The sequence below is a fragment of the Rhinolophus hipposideros genome (assembly GCF_964194185.1).
Source record: "Rhinolophus hipposideros genome assembly, chromosome: 18".
In the NCBI taxonomy this organism is placed as follows: Eukaryota; Metazoa; Chordata; class Mammalia; order Chiroptera; family Rhinolophidae; genus Rhinolophus; species Rhinolophus hipposideros.
In genome coordinates this window covers 57,444,567-57,465,173 of record NC_138064.1, presented here as the reverse complement: position 1 = coordinate 57,465,173, position 20,607 = coordinate 57,444,567, and the positions used below count along the sequence as shown (strand labels likewise).

The following is a 20,607-nucleotide window of genomic DNA, read 5'->3' as shown; positions in this document are numbered from 1 at the left end:
CAGAAAGATGCCAGGCACAGGAAAACTGCTGAAGTTATTCCACGAGGGTCCTCTTAATCCAGGTGTCACTAGTACATGAGTCTTTATTATGATGTTATACCCTCATCTTCCTCTGAAGTTAAAGTAGCTACAGAAGTAATCAATATGGTGTTATTCCAGAAGAAAGTGGTATATGATGTCAGTTTTCCAAAACCCCAGTAAAACATGAAGCTTTGCTGACAAATGAGTTTGTGTTAACATGAGTCACAAGCTTGCATTCTGGATGCACAGATTATGTCCTCATCCCTGGTCCAGGCGGATTTGAACGGGGGGAGAGAAGGGGGGGAGAGAGGGAGGGGAAGAGAGGGAAAAGAGAGGGAGAGGAGGGAGAGGAGGGAGAGGAGGGAGAGAGGGGGAGGGAAGAGGGAGAGAGAGAGGAGAGAGAGGGAGAGAAGGAAGAGAGAGGAAGAGACAGAGGGAGAGAGGAGGGGTAGAGAGAGAGAGGGAGGGAGAGAGGGGTGAGAGAGAAAAGAGAGAGAGACAATGTATGACCTCCAGGTACTAAGATGCTTCTCTTTGTCCAACCCCATGTTGGCCTCTACTTGGCTTCTCAGAAATTAGGAAACTGTCTGGTGTGCCCTCCTGAGGCCCCTTTCCCTGTCATAACCACTGGCCTCCAGCGGTTCTGCAAGCTACCCAGCTCTGCTCCGTTTGCAGGCTCTTCCATACTGGAGGTCCTCATATTATCCTATGTTCACACTTGGGGCCTCTATTCCCACCCATGGCCTGAAATTACTATCTCAACATTAACAAATTCCAAATTTTTGTGACAGCTTAGATATCTCATTTGAAGTCGAAACCGAACACCTACTGGGACTTATCAAACGCAATGCAAAAAAACCTCAAACTTGATCCTCTCCTTAGCAGTCCAGACTCAGCAATGGTTCCTCCACCCATCTGGTATCGCTGTCAGAAACTTGGGAAACCACCTCAATTCCTTCCTTTCCCCCAGCCCGTCCTCTTCATCCAACCAAGCCCCCAGTTCAGTTACTCTACCTCTTAAAAGTTCATTTAGGTTGGTGCAAAGGTAATTGCGGTTTAAAAGGTTAAAAATAATTGTGACATCATCAAAATGACAGCATGAGGTGAGCCTCTGTAAATCTCCCCTGGAATTTGCAACTAGTCGAACAACTGTGGATCCACGAGGGACGCCCTGTGTGGCCGTCGGTCAGGGATGAGGAGGCCCACTGCTGGGTTCACCTAGGGGTGGGTGAGTCACTTGAACAGGGAAGGGGAGAGGTGTGGAGGCAGAGACACTTGGGCACAGGATGCAGACCTGGCACGGTGCTCCGAGCTCTCTGCATCCCAGAGTTGCTGATGCATCCCAGGAGAGGGAGGAACTCAATCTGCTGGGGCTGCATTTCTGGTCCACGGGGCTGAGGGCATGGCATGTGGCACGGCTGAGCCCAGCACTCAAGGCAGAGACCTCAGAGGGGGAACTGAGGGAAGAGGGCGGAAAACGGTGGTTTGAGCCCTAGGTGACGAGCAGAGAGTGTAGGCCTTGGCACTGGAACTGGCCGCCCACCCCTACCCTCACGGAGCTCGCCCCACCCACACCTGCCCAGTGCTGGAGGCGAGCAATGGCAGGATCGGATCAGGGAAAGAGAATGTTTGCTGTTCCGGGAAGCTTGGACTATGGATGTGGATTCGTGGCCCAACTGGTTCCAGCGGAGGAGAGGGAGCTGTGGAAGCGGGACGGCTGTGGTGGTGCTCCCATTGCTCTGGGCCACCTCTCACAACTCACCAAACCCCTAGCCCCACCTGGCTGGGTGAATCCCTGCAGGAGTAAACAGAACTGCTGAAACATATGTGCTCTGAATCTGGTGCAGTAAAAGGTTTGGAACTTGAAAAGCTCTCCGCGTACCCACACGGACACTGTGCCCTGTGACCCAGGCTAACTATTGACAGAGGAGAAGCCTGTATCCCAGGGAACACCCCTATTGTGTGAGAAGCTGGAATAGTGCAGAGAAAACATAGCACTACCGTGTGAGAAAAAAAAAAAAGGCTGGAGTCGGAGAGAAAATGAAACATTCTACCAACAAGTATTGAAAAACAAATGAAAGACCTCCTCCTATCAGCCTGTTGCAAAAGCCACTCCTATAGATGTCTACGAAGAGAAATAATAAATCAGCAATTGCCATATATAACCAAGGCAACAAGACAGCTCAGAAAGAAAATGAAAACTCTCCAGAAAAGGAACTTAAAGATATGGAAATATGTGACTTAAATGACAGAGAATTCAAGATTGCAGTTCTGGAAAAACTCAACGAGATGCAAGAAAACACAGAAAGGCAGTTTAATGACCTCAGAAACACAATCAAAGAACAACATGAACATTTTACCAAAGAGATTGAAATTTTAAAAAAGAACCAAATAGAATTTCTGGTTTGATAAAGAACTCACTAGATTAGATTAAGAAATCACTAGATTAACTCAAAAGATTAAGAACTCACTAGAAGAAATTAAGAATGAAATAACCAGTTTAGGTAGTAGAGATAACCAGATGGAGGAAAGAATCAGCGACATCGAAGATAGAAACATGGAAATTACACGAATGGAAGAAGAAAGAGACCTGAGACCTAAAAGAAATGAAAGAACTCTACAAGAACTTTCTGACTCCATCAGAAAGAACAATATAAGAATAATGGGCATACCAGAAGGAGAAGAAAGAGAGAAGGGAACACAGAATACATTCAAACAAATTGTCAATGAGAACTTCCCAAACTTGTGGACAGAAATGGATCCTGCAATCCAAGAAACAAATAGAACACCTAACTACCTCAATCCAAACAGGCCTTCTCCAAGGCATATTGCATTGAAGCTGTCTAAAATCAACGACAAAGAAAGAATCCTCAAGGCAGCCAGGGAAAAGAACATGGTAACCTACAAGGGAAAGCCCATTAGATTATCGTACGATTTTTCAGCAGAAACTCTATAAGCCAGGAGGGAGTGGAACAAAATATTCAAACTATTGAAAGAGAGAAATTATGAGCCAAGAATAACATATTCAGCAAAGATATCTTTTAGATATGAAGGAGGAATAAAGACCTTTCCAGACATACAAAAGCTGAGGGAATATTCTAGTACACCAACTGCAATACAAGAAATACAAAAGGAGGCTATTCGACCACCATCAACAGGGACAATTTGTGGCAACCAAAACATAAAACGGGGAAGAGTAAAGGCCTGAAGCAGAATATGGCAATGGAGAAATTAAATGTCCTGAAGAAAATGGAATACTCTAAAGGTGAAACTTTCTTTCACATAACTTAAAGGTAAATACACAAAAACAACCAGAACTGAAATATATCCTGTAATAAAAGAAAAACAATGGGAAACATAGAATACCACCACACAGAAATAATAGACAACAACAAAAAGGCAAAGAAACAATGGAGACACAGCCTTACCAGAAAACTAAAGATACAATGACAGGAAATCCTCACATATCAATAATCACCCTAAATGTAAATGGACTAAACTCACCAGTAAAGAGACACAGAGTAGCAGATTGTATCAAAAAACTAAACCCAACCATATGCTGTCTCCAAGAGACACATCTCAGCTACATGGACAAGCATAGACTCAAAGTGAAAGGGTGGAAATTGACACTCCAAACAAATGGTACCCAGAGAAAATCAGGTGAAGCCATAATGATTTCCGATGAAACAGACTTCAGGGTGAAAAAGATAACAAGAGACAAAGATGGACATTTCATAATGGTAAAGGGGACTATACAACAAGAAGACATAACAGTCATCAATATTTATGCCCCCAATCAGGAAGCACCGAAATATACCAAGCAACTCCTAACAGAACTAAAGGGAGAAATTGACCCAAACAGAATTATACTAGGGGACTTAAATACATCATTGACAGCTATGGATAGATCATCCAAACAGAAGATAAATAACGAAATCGCAGCCCTAAATGACACATTAGATGAATTGGACATAATTGACATATATAGAGCACTTCATCCTAAAACATCAGACTATACATTCTTTTCTAGTGTACATGGAACATTCTCAAGGATAGACCATATATTGGGACACAAAACCAGCCTCAGCAAATTTAAGAAGATTGAAATCATACCAAGCATATTCGCTGATAAGAAGGCTTTGAAATTGGATATCAACTGCAAAAAGAAAGCAGGAAAAAACACAAATACATGGAGATTAAAGAACATGCTTTTAAAGAACGACTGGGTCAAAGAAGAAATTAGAGGAGAGCTCAAAAGATACATAGAAACAAATGACAATGAAAATACTTCCTACCAAAATTTTTGGGATGCCGCGAAAGCAGTTTTAAGAGGGAAATTTATATCATTACAGTCCTATCTCAAGAAACAAGAAAAATCCCAAATAAATAACCTCATGTTACACCTTAAAAAACTAGAAAAAGAAGAACAAGCGAAACCCAAGGTCAGCAGAAGAAAGGAAATAACAAAAATCAGAGCAGAACTAAATGAAATAGAGAACAAAAAGACAATAGAAAAAATTAATGTGACCAAGAGCTGGTTCTTTGAAAAGATTAACAAAATTGACAAACCCTTGGCTAGACTCACTAAGATAAAAAGAGAGAAGACACTAATTAACCAAGTTAGAAATGAAAAAGGGGAAGTTATCACAGACACCACAGAAAAAAAAAGGATCATCCAAGAATACTATGAAGGACTATATGCCACCAAATTCGATAACCTAGAAGAAATGGACAAGTTCTTGGAAACATATAGCCTTCCAAGGCTGAACCATGCAGAACTGGAAAATCTAAACAGACCCATCACCAGTAACGAAATTGACTCAGTCATCCAAACCCTTCCCAAAAGCAAAAGTCCGGGACCAGATGGCTTCACTAGTGAATTCTACCAAACCTCCAAAGAGGATCTAATACCAATCCTGCTCAAACTCTTCCAAAAAATTAAAGAAGAGACAGCACTGCCCAACTCATTTTATGAGGCCAACATTACCCTGATACCAAAACCTTGTAGGGAAAACACAAAAAAAGAAAACTACAGACCAATATCTCTGATGAATATTGATGCAAAAATCCTAAACAAAATTCTAGCAAATCGAATACAACAATGCATCAGAAAGACTATTCATCACGACCAAGTGGGGTTCATCCCCGGGGCACAAGGATGGTTCCACATCCGCAAATCCATCAGTGTGTTACACCACATAAACAAAATAAAGGACAAAAATCATATGATTATATCAATTGATGCAGAAAAAGCATTTGACAAGATACAACATCCATTTATGATTAAAACACTTAATACAATAGGTATAGAAGGAAAATACCTTAACATAATGAAGGCCATAGATGAAAAGCCCTCAGCTAATCTCATAATTAATGGTGCAAAACTGAAGCCCTTTGCTCTACATTCAGGAACACGACAGGGCTGACCCCTGTCACCTCTACTTTACAACATAGTGTTGGAAGTCCTTGCCAGAGCAATCAGGCAAGAGAAAGAAATAAAAGGCATCCAAATTTGGAATGAAGTTAAATTGTCACTCTTTGCAGATGACATAATGCTATATATAGAGAACCCTAAAGATTCCACCAAACAGCTATTAGAAACTATCAACGAATACAGTAAAGTTGCTGGCCACAAAATCAATGTACAAAAGTCCATTGCATTGCTATATACTAACAAAGAAATCTCAGAAAAAGAAATACAAAAAAAACAATTCCCTTTGCAATCGCAGCAAAAAGAATAAAATACCTAGGAATAAACTTAACCAAGGATGTGAAAGACCCATATGCTGAAAACTATAAGACATTTTTGAAAGATATTGAAGGAGACAAAAGAAATGGAAAGCCATTCTATGGTCATGGATTGGAAGAATCAACATAGTTAAAATGGCCATATTACCCAAAGCAATATAAATATTTAATGCAATCCCCATCAAAATCCCAATGGCATTTTTTAAAGACATAGAAAAAAAAATCATCAGATTTCTTTGGAAACACAAAAGACCACAGATAGCCAAAGCAATCTTAAGAAAAATGAACAATACTGGAGGTATCGCACTCCCTGAATTTAGCTTGTACTACAGGGCTACAATAATAAAAACAGCATGGTATTGGCAGAAAAACAGACACATAGACCAATGGACTAGAACAGATGATTTTTGAAAAAGAAGCTAAAAACATACAATGGAGGAAAGACAGCCTCTTCAATAAATGGTGCTGGCAGAATTGGATAGCCACGTGCAAAAGAATGAAACTGGACTGCTATCTGTCACCGTGTACCAAAATTAATTCAAAATGGATCAAAGACTTATCATAAGACCTGAGACAATAAACTGCATAGTAGAAAACATAGGTACTAAACTTATGGACCTTGGATTCAAAGAGCATTTTATGAATTTGACTCCAAAGGCAATAGAAGTAAAAACTAAAATAAATGAATGGGACTATATGAAACTTAAAAGATTCTGCACAGCAAAAAAAACCATCGACAAAATAAAGAGGCAACCAACTGAATGGGAGAAGATTTTTGCAAACAGTGCCTCCGATAATTGGCTAACATCAAAATATACAAGGAACTCATGAAACTCAACAACAAAAAAACAAACACCCCAATTGAAAAATGGACAGAGGACCTGAAGAGACATTTCTCCAAAGAGGGTATACAAATGGCAAATAGACATATGAAAAAATACTCAACATCACTAATCATCAGAGAAATGCAAATAAAAGCCACAATGAGATATCACCTCACCCCAGTCAGAATGGCTATCATCAACAAGACAAATAGTAACAAGTGTTGGAGAGGCTGTGGAGAAAAAGGAAACCTCATATACTGTTGGTGGGAATGAAGACTGGTGCAGCCGTTATGGAAGGCAGTGTGGAGGTTCCTCAAAAAATTACGAACAGAATTACCATATGACCCAGCAATCCCTCTCCTGGGTATCTACCCAAAAAATCTGAAGACATTTATGAAATGTGTGCTCCAGACAAGTGTGCTCCAATGTTGATTGCAGCTTTGTTTACGGTGGCCAAGACATGGAAACAACCAAAATGTCCTTTGATAGATAAATGGATAAAGAATTTGTGGTATATATACACAATGGAATACTATTTGGCAGTAAGAAAAGATGATATAGGAACATTCGTGACAACATGGATAGATCTTGAGAGTATAATGCTAAGTGAAATAAGTCAGCCAGAAAAAGCAGAGAACCATGTGATTTCACTGATATATAATATATAAAACAAAAACAACAAGAGAACAAGACAAACAAATGAGAAACAAGAATTCATAGACACAGACAATAGTTTAGTGGTTACCAGAGGGTAAGGGGTGTGGGGTTGGGAGATAAAGGGGGATCAAATTTATGGTGATGGAAGGAGAACTGACTCTGGGTGGTGAACACACAATGGGATTTATAGATGACGTAATACAGAATTGTACACCTGAAATCTATGTAATTTTACTAACAATTGTCACCCCAATAAATTTTAAAATATAATAATAATTGTAAAAACCGTAATTACTTTTGCACCAACCTAATAGACTCCATGTGCTTCTCACCATTTCTACGTTCTCCATCATGGCACAAGCCTCTCTCTCCTACCCAATCCCAGTTGACCCTAAGTGGTCTCCCCATTCTACTTTTGCCCCCAAAACATTCTCTACAACAGACAGAATGCTTTTTATAAAAGCAATATCTGATTGTGGCACTCCCTTGCTTTACTGGCTTCACAGTTTCTTTTGGGCTAACATTCTAAACACAAGTTTGAGATTTGTTTATTCTATGCAATCGTGCAAAGTGGACGTGGCACTGCCTCCTCGCTAGCCCCACTGCCTGCCCTCCTCCATCCCACCAGTGACACCCAGCCACTCAGGGAGCTTTACAGTCTTCCGAGGCATTCGCTTCCCCTTGTCTTGGAGACTTCCTGCTGCTCCCTCTGTCTGAAATGTGCTGCCCTCAGCCCTTCCTTCTCCACAACGTTCAGTCCTTGGCCCCTCTGTGTCCCCCAGCCAGGACAGATGTCCCTGGAAAAAAGCAGTTTTGAAAATAATTCTGAAGAACTAGTTATGTAATTTCTTTAATATTGGTCTTGCAAAGTCACTCAGGGCTCTGTGGTGGCTGAGCTGTCGTCCTCAGTACTTAGACAGAGCCTGGTACAAGGGCATGCTCTCTACATACAGTGAGAATTGGATGAATGAATGAGTGAGTGATCGGGACTGTGAGTCCTTGAGGAACTCAGTCTAGACTTTAGAAGATACGAAAGAAACTTTTTGTTGTACCTGTCCTAAAGAAAATGTTTATCCAATCAATCAAATGTATACACACACACTAAGAGGGTAAGCCGAACAGAAAAATAAATAAATAAATAAATAAATAAAAGACCATTCAAATTAGATTCTATTTACTTAGAATTTAGTGCTGAGAATACTGGTGTATTTCACTTTATAATTTACTGTAAATTGTTTTCTTACAGTTTTATAAACATTTCACTGCAAAACTTAATGCTGGCAAAGAAGAATGGAGTACAAGTGGAGACTTAATTAATAAAGTGAATGGGGATGAAAAAGGATCCAACTCTAGATCCCAGAATCTTACAACACCCTACCAAGAAGGCCAGGACAGAACACTCTTCCATCAGGAATAAGCTGGAGCCCAAAGAATTTAAGAAATGAAATGGGGACCAAGTGACCTGTCTACATGAAAGCAACCAGATAAGGGCTTTACCTCTGCTTTCAGTGCAACTAAGATTTATAGATCCAAAGAAGCTCTTCATTTCTGCTCTACAGGATCCTGCCAAATCCCAGTGATTGTGTACGAAGCTTTCAAGTGGAGGAAATTCCAACAAGAAATGACAATTGACAGCATTAGGGATAAACATCTTGTATCTTGTACATGAGCCGAGATTAGGCAATTCTTCCTTTAAATCACAAGTGATTTATATGCAGCTATACAAGTATGCACTTCTGTTGCACTCAAAGGGCTATGACCTTTGGGGATGCTGTTGGAGCCCACGCCCAGGACAGCAAGTGAGTCAAGTGTGATGATGCCTCTGAAGACCCTAGCAGCAAGGCCTGTGATAGTAGTGACAGTAGAGCAGGGGCACCATGGCAAGACACAGCCTTTGGCGAGGCTACTCCTTTCGAGTTCTGAGTCAGCTATCTGGCCCTTGGCATCTGCTCCAAGGCTCTGTGAACTAACCTTTTGACAGTGTGATACCGTGTCAAAAGTAACCACTTCCTTGGCCCAACTCTCTTTTACTGCTAATAGGTCATCTGGGTAGAAGTTTCCATTATTAAAAATCAAATCAACCAGATAAGATGTATTTCCAAAGCCAGCATTGGTCTTTCTTCTACCCAGATGAGCTAAGGTAAAAAAACTAACACAGAAAGCATAACATTGGCCCTCAGACCACATGGTGATGTTATCATGTCCTAAAATTTTGCTTTGTTTTTTTTGCTTTTTTTCTATTCATTTAGTCTGCATCTGAGAAGTGAAGACTTTTTGAGGAAGAGATCACAATCACTCATGAGTGGAATGGATAAAGGTAAACAATATGAAAGATTACAGATTTTAAAAAACTTTTTTTTTGTAATTACAGAAACAATGTACATTTGTTGTTTAAGAAGCCAAGTTATATAGAAAATATGATGAGAAGTCACTCATAATCCCACACCTAAGCCAGAGGTTATGGTTTGGGGTGGCTCCCTCATTTTTAAGGAATGGTTTGAGGGAAGGTTAGCCAAGGTGCCATTTTCTGGGCATCCAGGTCCTAGGAGGTCCCACTGGCTGGTGGGGGGGCATCGTGGGAAAGAAGCCCCAGAGTTGCTGGCACTCAAAGGAGCTCTGTGATATTTAAAAAAATTATACTTATTTTAAGTGCACGTGCCTGATATCCTCAGAAAACCAGTCAACCAGTAAAATCACCCTTCACAGAAGATTGCAATCATGATTACTGATTAGTTTAAGTTGTCCTTAGAATGGATGCTTGACATTTCGGATCTGTTGTGTTCCAATGGGAGATGCCAAGTTGCAGAGACATGTAAAGACATACAATTTTCTTATCAGTGGCCCCAAGCCCTCAAGCAAATGTGATTCCCTCCTTTTTCTCCCATTCCGAGACCGCAGCCCACTGTCTGCCATCTGATAAATATTCGCTGACTGACGGACTGACTAGATAAACGGAGGAAGGACTGACCTACACATGCGTATTCCCACACATCTGGGAGGTTTCAAATCCCACCAGACCCCCTGGCAAGGACAAATTAAGCTCAAATGTAAATGTTTGAATGAGATTTTTTAAATTATTTCTTCTTAGTCACCAGAATTTACATTTACTACTAAAATGATTCTTGTTGTGAGATCCCAGGGACAAGTTGTTTTCCTATACTTCTGCCTCTTGTTGGGACTCATCAGCAAGGACGCACCAGTTGACAGCCAGCGTGGATGGTATGTTGAAAACGATGACAGTTTGGTCCTGTTTCCAGCTTTGAGACCACGAACCAATCAGTGCTGATCTGGTCTGACTGGTTTTGTTTCATTCCAAGCTTATTTCTTTCAGTCCCTTTTCTTGATTCCATTCAAATTTTCAGGAGGTATAAGATTTACTATCCCATAACCTTAAGGGTATTATTATTGAATTCATTTTCCTGGGAAGAGATTTCTTCATGAGTCAACACTTAATAGCATCATTTCCTGTCATTAATGACTTAAAATGCCTTTCAAGTTGTCAGGCCCTTCCATTCTTCTAGATCCTTTCTCTTAAATTAAAAAAAAAAAAAAAAAAAAAAAGTGTGTATGTGGGGGAGGGGGATGGGGTAGGGGGTGGCTTTAATAAACAAGCCAAGCATTACTTGAAGAACACGGACTTGGTTGGATAGCTTATTGTTTTTTAGTTTAGTTTTTTTTCTTTTTTTCCCCAAGTCAAGTTGTTGTCCTTTCAGTCTTAGCTGTGGAGCACGCAGCTCATCTCCAAGTCCAGTTGCCGTTGTTAGTTGCAGGGGCCAGAGCCCACCATCCCTTGTGGGAGTCGAACCGGCAGCCTTGTGGTTGAGAGCCCACTGGCCCATGTGGGAATCAAATCAGCCTTCGGAGTTAGGAGCACGGAGCTCCAACTGCCTGAGCCACTGGGCCGGCCCAGCTTATTGTTTTTTTCATACTCATTTTATTAATATATATTTCATTATCATTTATTTGTATATTTCTCCAGTTATTCATCATCTTCATGGCTAAGTCTCTACTACTAATGATACACAGAGGGAAAATGAAGTTGGCTTCACTTGAAACTTCCAAGTTACCCAAACTTCCCATTTGACATTTTCTTTCCAACGTGATGGGCTCATTGCTTATTCTAAGGAAGATGGCCAGTTTCTCCTCAGAGGGGCAGTTTCTACTCCATTACCAGGCAACATAAATACCTATGTGAGTGCAGCCTCCTGCTTTCAGTACCATATTTCTCACACCCCAACTCTGAGCAGCAGAGGGGCAGTGCCAGGAGAAGGAGTAAAGCTAAGACTTGTAGCAAGGTGGTGAGGATGGGGGAAAGGGGGATCACCCCCAGCCAGCCCTTCTATCAGACCAGTCTTCATGGACATGAGCTGGGTCCCCACCCCACCACTTCCATCCCTCCCAGTGCTGTGATATACCTCTGCTTGGAAAAGGGTTGTTTGCTTCCTCCCCCGCCCCCACCCCAATCTTCAGGTTCCATCCACAGGACATCTGTGATGAGGAAACACTCATAATAGAACTCCATACTTGACTGACTACACAACAAAGCTGTCTTCTGAGACTAGCTGATACCAGGATGTTTTCATTAAAAACAGACTTCAGTAGCAGACTATCAGAACATTTTCCTTGTACAGTCAGCAATATGTTGGGGCAGAATTATGCAAAGCATATGGGCTTACCCTCAGCAACTAGGGGTTCACGTTCACCGGTTTCAATAGCTCATTTAATTTACTCACTGCAGATGTGAGAACACACTTCATCCTGGTCAGCGTGTTTTCATGCTTCAAGTGTCAAAAGAAGAAGAAAAAAAGGGCTGATAAACTGCATTTCTGCCTCTATTTTCAAAATCTGTCACCACTTGTCTTTAAAGGGTGAGGTTTGCTTATCTTTAGGGAATCAGAGAGGTACTATATAGCAAAACAGGCTCAAAGTCATTCAGTAGTTACTGACCACTTACCACATGTCTGGGATCATTTTAGCATTGGAGAATACAGTAGAAAAGCTAATATTTATCATACATATAGCTTCCTATATGCCAGGCACCGTTCGGAGAGCTTAATTCTCACAACAACCTCGTGAAGTAATTGCTATGTTTGCCTACATTTTACAGATGAGGAAACTGATGCATAGAATGGTTATGTAACTATAGACAAAAAAGGGGGCCCCATGTTAAACCTGACGAATTTAGGAGACTGAAAATTAACCACATAGGATGGCGTGAACATAAAAATTCCTAACTAAGGTGGGCCATGGCAAGAAGTCACACTTTTAGTCTGTAGCTTCCTTGACAAAGGTCAATCTCTACCTCCAGTGAGCCTATCTATCTTTTTGCATTTAGGATAACATGCCCTTGGAATGTCAGAGTAATTCCTTTTTCTGGTCCAGAGCAGGAAACTACAGAATCCCTCATTATTATTCTTGTCCACTGATTACCATCCCCATGTGCTGTAAGAAGTGAACTATTAACTATCCTATACTCACCTATGTAAAAGATGTACCTGTCTCTCCAATTTGCTTTTATCCAATCCCAGAGATTCCCCTACCCCCTTTTTTTTCTCCCTCCCCCTTTATCTACCACCAGTGGTTTTCATGTAACCCTCCTCCTTTGATTCTATGTATAAAATAAACTGCAAACCACCATTTTGCAGAGCATTTCTCAACCCATTGAGATTTTGACAGGGCAATTGTCATCAGTTTGGCTCAAATAAACTCTTATAAGCTTTCTCTTAGACAGAATATTGTTTTTCATCACCATAACTTACTCAATATCACACAAAGAGAAAAGAGCAGAGCCTGGATTCAAACCCAGGCACCAAGCTCCAGAGTGCACATAGACCTGGACCCTGCCCTAAAGGAACCAATATTCTGAAGCATCTGTTAACACACATTGAACAGATAAACTGAATACAAAGCATGCCTTAGATCACTAAGCTTAAGAGCCAAGGAGGGTTGCAGGCATTTCCTGTTCAGTGATTTCAAGTTTATTTTGGTCAGAAATGCCTTCAAGACATTAATGGGAAGGAATGTATCTTCTCCCAGAACCTGTGAGGCTCCAGCTTCCTCTTAGGTAGACAGACTTACTTTTTCTGTTTTTGTTTGTTTGTTTGTTCATTTATTTGTTTCCACTTTACAGTCTAATCTTTCTGAAATTTATCCTTGTGAATGGTTAATCACATTCATTACCACTTTCATTTTAGGTTTTTTACCCCCACAAGTAGTTTTCCAAGTGCTATTTCTTAAGCAATCATTCAATATACTATAATATACTAAAGTTTTTTATTAATTCATGTGTTCAGGATTATTAATCTCTTTATTGTTTTTCCTAGCGGTAGGGTAGCTGTTGAGGAAAATTTGCCTTCATTAGTTGATGTGAACTTTTGTCTATTAGGTTTTATCTGTTCCTGCATGTGAGGTGATTTCTCTGCTGTGATCAGGGGTTGATTAAATTCCCGCTTTGGTCTCATTCTCCCGAGCAGGAGAGACAGGAGATGAGGTTGCTTTTCTGTTTGGTCTCATTCTCCCAAATATGGGAGATGTGAGATGAGGCTACTGTTCTGTCTGTGCTGTGAGGTGATAGTTAGTTTAGGATTAGAAAAAAATTCTATGATCACTGGTTGAGAGAATTCCCCCTTTGGTCTCACTCTCCCGAGTAGAGGAGATACAAGATGATGTTGCTTTCTGTCTGTTTCGCCCTCATCAGCGGATGAAGTGAAGAAGTAGCTAAGTTATATCAGGACGACGTGACAGGCACGTTGCCAGGCCTTGGTGCTTCTCCAGATGAATTGGCCCTTCGGCCGGATGGGCAGTATTTGTATCAGTAACTGTTGGACCCCCTCGGAACTGACCATTCCTGGAGGGGGAGGCAGGAACAAGAAGCTTGGCTCTAAGGTACATCTGAGAAAATATGTAAGACAGACCTCAGTTGGCAGTGTAATTATTATTCTTTTTGTCATTTGGTCATTTGTCACTGGTGATTTTTCATCATTCTAACATTTTGAAGACTTCCAACAACATGCAGCTTACAACACCGGGAGATGTCCTGACTTTCAGCCATGAACCTGGTGAGGTCTAGTTGGTTCCCAACCTCTCCCGTGTTGTTCCCCACGGTTAGCCTTCTTGAGAACTTGTTAGCCGCTAGAAAACTTGTGTGCAGCTTGCAGCTTACAGCGTCAGAAGACATATTGACTTCTAGCAACAACGACAACGACAATAGCAACAACATTCTTCAAATTGTTAACACCTTAAAAACTTACATGCAGTTTGCAGCTTATAGCATCAGAAGATGCCTTGACTTCTAACAACAACAAAAACAACAACCACAGCAGCATTTTTGGGAACTAGCAAGCAGCGGTGTGGGAGACGCCTGAGTTTCTCTCAGCTACAGACTTGGCAAGGTTTTGATTTATGACTTTTCCAGTGTTCTCCCCCAGTTTGGTGAGCGTTTAACATCTACTGTAATAGGTACTATCCTATAGAGCTTATTACTGCTTTTGGATACTCTTTACTGATGTTGTGTATTTAGCCAAGTGATTTTTGATCAATAGTAAACATATGTTGGGGGTCTCTTAAACTTATATGTATGTGTACTTCTTTGACATGACATTGCTATCAATGTATATAGTTTGGTATTAACCACCTTTACTTTCTGACATTAACATATTCTATTAATTGCCTTTGTGTTTTGCTATTGCATATTGCTAAATAAATTAATAAATATTAAATAAATTAATTAATTAATTAGCCCCATTTTAGTGTGTGTCTCTCTCCTTTCTTTTTGCCACTCATCATTACACTATTCACATTTGGACACATAAAGTTTTCATGTTTGCGTGTGCTCCTGTATGTGTGCTAAGACACATAAATGTATTTACTATGTGTTTGTTATATATAACACATTGGGTAGTACAAGCACCTCCTTCACTAATCTTTGAAATAAATTCTTCTCAGAAATCTTCTAGCTATGCTTACGTTTTATTTATATAATCTGGAGGACCAGGTTGCTGTGAAACCAGGGGGACAAGTAAAAATTGCCTATGAGAGCATTGTAGTTATCACAAGGCATTTATAAGAGTTGGGGGGCAGGGGAGTGCCAGCAACACCCACACAGAGGACTCCCCAGCAAAGATGCCAATACTTAAACTTGAGTCGCCACATTTATAACATAAAATTCTCATAAATATTGTTTATAGTTTACTTTATTGGTGAAATTAAACTAAACTAACAAATGAATACAGGAAGGTTTTAAACATTGATATCCCATCTAGACACATCATCTCTTTCTCTACTTATTAATTCCTGTTTTAATTGTTTAATAGCTTTATTTAATTTTTCTTTCTTATTTTCCAATTACAGTTGACATTCAAGATTGTATTGGTCTCAAGTGCAGAGCACAGTGGTTAAACATTTATATAACTTAAGACATAATGCCACTGATAATTAGAGTAACCCCTAGACACCACACGTAGTTATTAAAATATTACTGACTATATCCCCTATGCTGTACTTTACATCCCTTTGGCTATTTTGTAACTGATAATTTGTACGTCTTACTCCCTTCCCCTTTTCACCCAGCTCCCCAAATTCCCCTACCATCTGGCAACCATCAATTGGTTCTCTGTATCTATGAGTGTGTTTTTGTTTTGCTTATTTATTTATTTTATTTTATTTTTTAAGACTGCACATATAAGTGAGATCATATGGTATTTTCATTTTTCTATCTGACTTATTTCACTTAGTATACTATCCTCTAGGTCCATCCATCCTGTCACAAATGGTAGAATTTCAATGTTTTTTATGACTGAGTAGTATTTCATTGCATATATGTACCACTTCTTTATCCAATCATATATCAATGGACACTTAGGTTGCTACCATATCTTGGCTATTGTAAATAATGCTTCAATGAACATAAGAATGCATATATCTTTTCAAAAGGGTTTTAGATTTCTTCAGATAAATAACCAGAAGCAAAATTACTGGGTCATATGGTAGTTATATTTTTAATTTTTTGAGGACCCTCCATACTGTTTTCCATAGTGGCTGCACCAATCTGCAATCCCAACAACAGTGCACAAGAGTTCCTTTTTCTCCACATCCTCGCCAGCACTTACTGTTTGTTGATTTATTCATGATAGCCATTCTGACAAGTGTGATGTGACATCTCATTTCAGTTTTTATTTGCATTTCTCTGATTATTAGTGACATTAAGCATTTTTTTTTATATATCTATCGTTCATCTGTAAGTCCTCTTTGGAGAAATGTCTATGCAGGTCCTCTGCCCATTTTCAATTGGATTTTTTTTTTTTTTTTTTTTTTTTGGTGGTTAGTAGTATGAGTTCCTAATATGTTTTGGATTTTAGGCCATTATCAGATGTATCATTGGAGAATATCTTTCAGTAGGTTTTCTTTTCATATATTGATGGATTCCCTTGTTGTGTAAAAACTCTTTAATTGGATATAGTCCCATTTGATTATTTTTTTCTTTTTTGTTTCTCTGGCCTGAGGAGACATACCCCCCCAAAAAATATTACTAAGCAATGTCAAAGAGTTCACTGCCTATGTTTTCTTCTAGGAATTTTATGATTTTGGGTCTTTCATTTACTTACGTCTTTAATCCATTTTAAATTTATTCTTCTATATGATGCAAAAAAGTAGTCTAGTTTCATTTTTTCATGTATCTCTTTAGTTTTCCCATTACCATTTATTGAAGAAACTATCTTTACTTAATTGCATATTCTTGCCTCCTTTGTCACAGACTAATTTACCATATAAGTGTGGGTTTATTTCTGGGTTTTCTGTTCTGTTCCATTGACCTATGTCTCTGTTTTTATATTAGTATCACGCTGTTTTGATTACTATAGCTTTGTAGTACAGTTTGATATCAGATACCATGATATCTCCAACTTTGATGCTCTTCTTTTTCAACATTGTCTATTCTGGTTTCATATAAATTTTAGGATTATTTGTTCTAGTTCTGTGAAAAATGTCATTGCTATTTTGAAAAGGATTGCACTGAATATAGAGATTGCTTTGGGTAGCATGGACATTTTAATGACGTTAATTCTTCCTATCCATGAGCGTGTATATGTTTCAATTTATTTGTATCTTCTGCAATGTCTTATAATTTTCTGAGTGCAGGCCTTTTACATCCTTGGTTAATTTTATTCCTAGGAGTTTTACTTGATGTAATTGTAACTGGGATTCTTTTCTTAATTTCTCTTCCTGATAGTTTGTTATTGGTGTACAAAAATGGAACTGCTTTCTGAACATTAATTTTGTATCCTGCCACTTTACTGAACACATTTATCAGTTCTAATAGTTTTTAGGTGTACTCTTTAGGATTCTCTCTAGATAATATCATGTCTTCTGCAAATAATTACAGTTTTACTTCTTCCTTTCCAATTCGGATGTCTTTTATTTCTTTTTATTGTCTGATTGCTGTGGCTAGGACTTCCAGTACCATCCTAAATAAAAGTGCAGAAAGTGGATGTCCTTGTCTTCTTCTTTTTCTCCTTCTCCTTCTCCTTCTCCTTCTCCTTCTCCTTCTCCTTCTCCCTAAATTAAAGTTTATTGGGGTGACAATTGCTAGAAAGTTAAATAGATTTCAGGTGTACAATTCTGTATTACATCATCTATAAATCCCATTGTGTGTTCACCACCCAGAGTCAGTTCTCCTTCCATCACCATATATTTGATCCCCTTTACCCTCATCTACCACCCCCCCACACTGCTTACCCTCTGGAAACCACTAAACTATTGTCTGTGTCTATGAGTTTTTCTTTCTCATTTGTTTGTCTTGTTCTTTTGTTGTTTTCAGTTTTATATACCACATATCAGTGAAATCATATGTTTCTCTACTTGTTCTGTCTGTCTTATTTTGCTTAGCACTATACTCTCAAGATCCATCTATGTTGACACAAATGGTACTATTTCATCTTTTCTTACGGCCAAATAATATTCCATTGTGTATATATACCGCACCTTCTTTATCCATTCATCTATCAAAGGACACTTTGGTTGTTTCCTTGTCTTGGCCACCGTAAACAAAGCTGCAATGAACATTGGAGCACACGTGTCTTTATGTATAAACGTTTTCAGATTTTCTGGGTAGATACCCAGGACAGGGATTGCTGGGTCATACGGTAATTCTATTCTTAATTTTTTGAAGAACCTCCACACTGTCTTCCATAGCGGCTGCACCAGTCTGCATTCTCACCAACAGTGTATGAGGGTTCCTTTTTCTCCACAGCCTCTCCAACACTTGTTATTAATTGTCTTATTGATGACAGCCATTCTGACTGGGGTGAGGTGATATCTCATTGTAGTTTTTATTTGCATTTCTCTGATGATTAGTGATGTTGAGCATTTTTTCATATGTCTGTCATTTGTATGTCCTCTTTGGAGAAATGTATCATCAGGCCCTCTGCCCATTTTTTAATTGGATTGCTTGTTTCTTTGTTGTTGAGTTGTATGAGTTCTTTACATATTTTGGATATTAGCCTCTTATTGGAGGCGTTGTTTGCTAAAATCTCCCATTCGGTTTGTTGCCTCTTGATTTTGTCGATGGTTTCTTTTGCTGTGCAGAAGCTTTTTAGTTTGATATATAGCTACATGCATTTATTTTTGCTTTTACTTCCCTTGTCTTTGGAGTCAAATTCATAAAAAGCTCTTTGAACCGAAGGTCCGTAAGTTTAGTACCTCCGTCTTCTTCTATGCAATTTATGGTTTCAGGTGTCATGTTTAGGTCTTTGATCCATTTGAATCAATTTCGGTACATGGTGACAGATAGCAGTTCAGTTTCATTCTTTTGCACGTGGCTTTCCGATTCTCCCATCACCATCTATTGAAGAGGCTGTCTTTCCTCCATTGTACACTTTTGGCTTCTTTGTCAAAAATCATCTTTCCATATTTATTTGGAGTCTTGCTCTTAATATTAAGGACAGCACTTAGCTTTTCTCTGTTGAATATGATGTTCACTGTGAGTTTGTCACATATGGTCTTTATTATGTTCAGGTATGTTCTCTCTATTCCCACTTTTCTTAGAGTTTTTATTATGAATGGATACAGATTTTGTCAAATGCTTTTTCTGCATCTATTGATATGATCACATGGTTTTCTCCTTCATCTTGTTGATGCAATATATCATGTTAACTGATCTGTGGATATTGAACCAACCTTGCATCCTAGAAATAAATCCCACTTGACTGTGGCATATGAAGTTTTTATATGTAGCTGAATTTGGTTTGCTAATACTTTGTTTAGAATTTGTTCATCAGGGATATTAGATTACAATTTTCTTTATTTGTAATATCTTTGTCTGGTTATCAAGGTAATGCCAGCTTTGATAAATGAGTTTGGGTGCTCCCCTTCCTCTTGAATTTTTTGGAATAGTTTGAGAAGGATAGGTGTTAATTCTTTGAATGTTTAGTAAAATTTACCTGTGAAGCTATTCAGTCCAGGACTTTTGTTTGTTGAGAGTTTTTTTTATTACCGATTAAATTTCACTACCAGTTATCAGTCTATTCAAATTTTCTATTTCTTCTTGACTTGGAAGAGTGCATGTTTCTAGGAATTTATCCATTTCCTCCAGATTTCCAATTTGTCACCATGTAATTGTTTGTGATATTTTCTTATAATCTTTTGTATTTCTGTGGTGTCACTTATCACTTCTCTTCACTTTCTGACTTTTTTTATTTGGGTCATCTTCTCTCTCTTTTGCTTGATGAGTCTGGTTAAAGGTTATCAATTTTATGTTTCCAAGAAACCAGCTCTTGGTTTTATTGATCTTTTCTATTGTTTCTGTTTCTTTGTTTGTTTTGGTAGACTCTATTTCTTTTATTTCTGCTGTATCTTTATAATATCTTCCCTTCTACTCACTTTGGGCTTTGTTTGTTTTCCTTATTCTGGTTACTTTAGGTGTAAGGTTAGATTGTTTATTTGAGATTTTTCTTGTTTCTTGAGGTAAGCCTGTATTAGTATGAATTTCCCTCTTAGGACTGCTTTTCCTATTTATGGCCTATATATTTGGGGTCATTATATTTACATTTTCTTTTGCCTCAAGTTATCTTTTAATTCCTTCCTTGATCTCATTGTTAACCCATTCATTGTTTAGTAGCATGTTATTTAGTCACCATGTAGTTGTGTGTTTTTCAGTTTTCTTGCTGTAATTGATTTTTAGTTTCACAACATTTTTATTGGAGAAGACATTTAATATGATTTAAATCTTCGTCAATTTATTGATACTTGTTTTGTTGCCTAATATCTGGTCTATGCTGGAAAATATTCCATGTGTGCTTCAAAGAATGTATATTCTTCTGCTTTGGGATAAAATTTTCTAAAAATATCAATTAAATTTCTAGTT

General features: G+C 38.8%; 1 protein-coding gene across 6 annotated transcripts in view; it reads right to left on the bottom strand.

The window, feature by feature from the left end:
• HECW1 (HECT, C2 and WW domain containing E3 ubiquitin protein ligase 1) overlaps positions 1–20,607 on the bottom strand; it is a 601,837-nt gene that overhangs the window by 428,473 nt on the left and 152,757 nt on the right. The gene's annotated exons all lie outside the window — the stretch shown is intronic.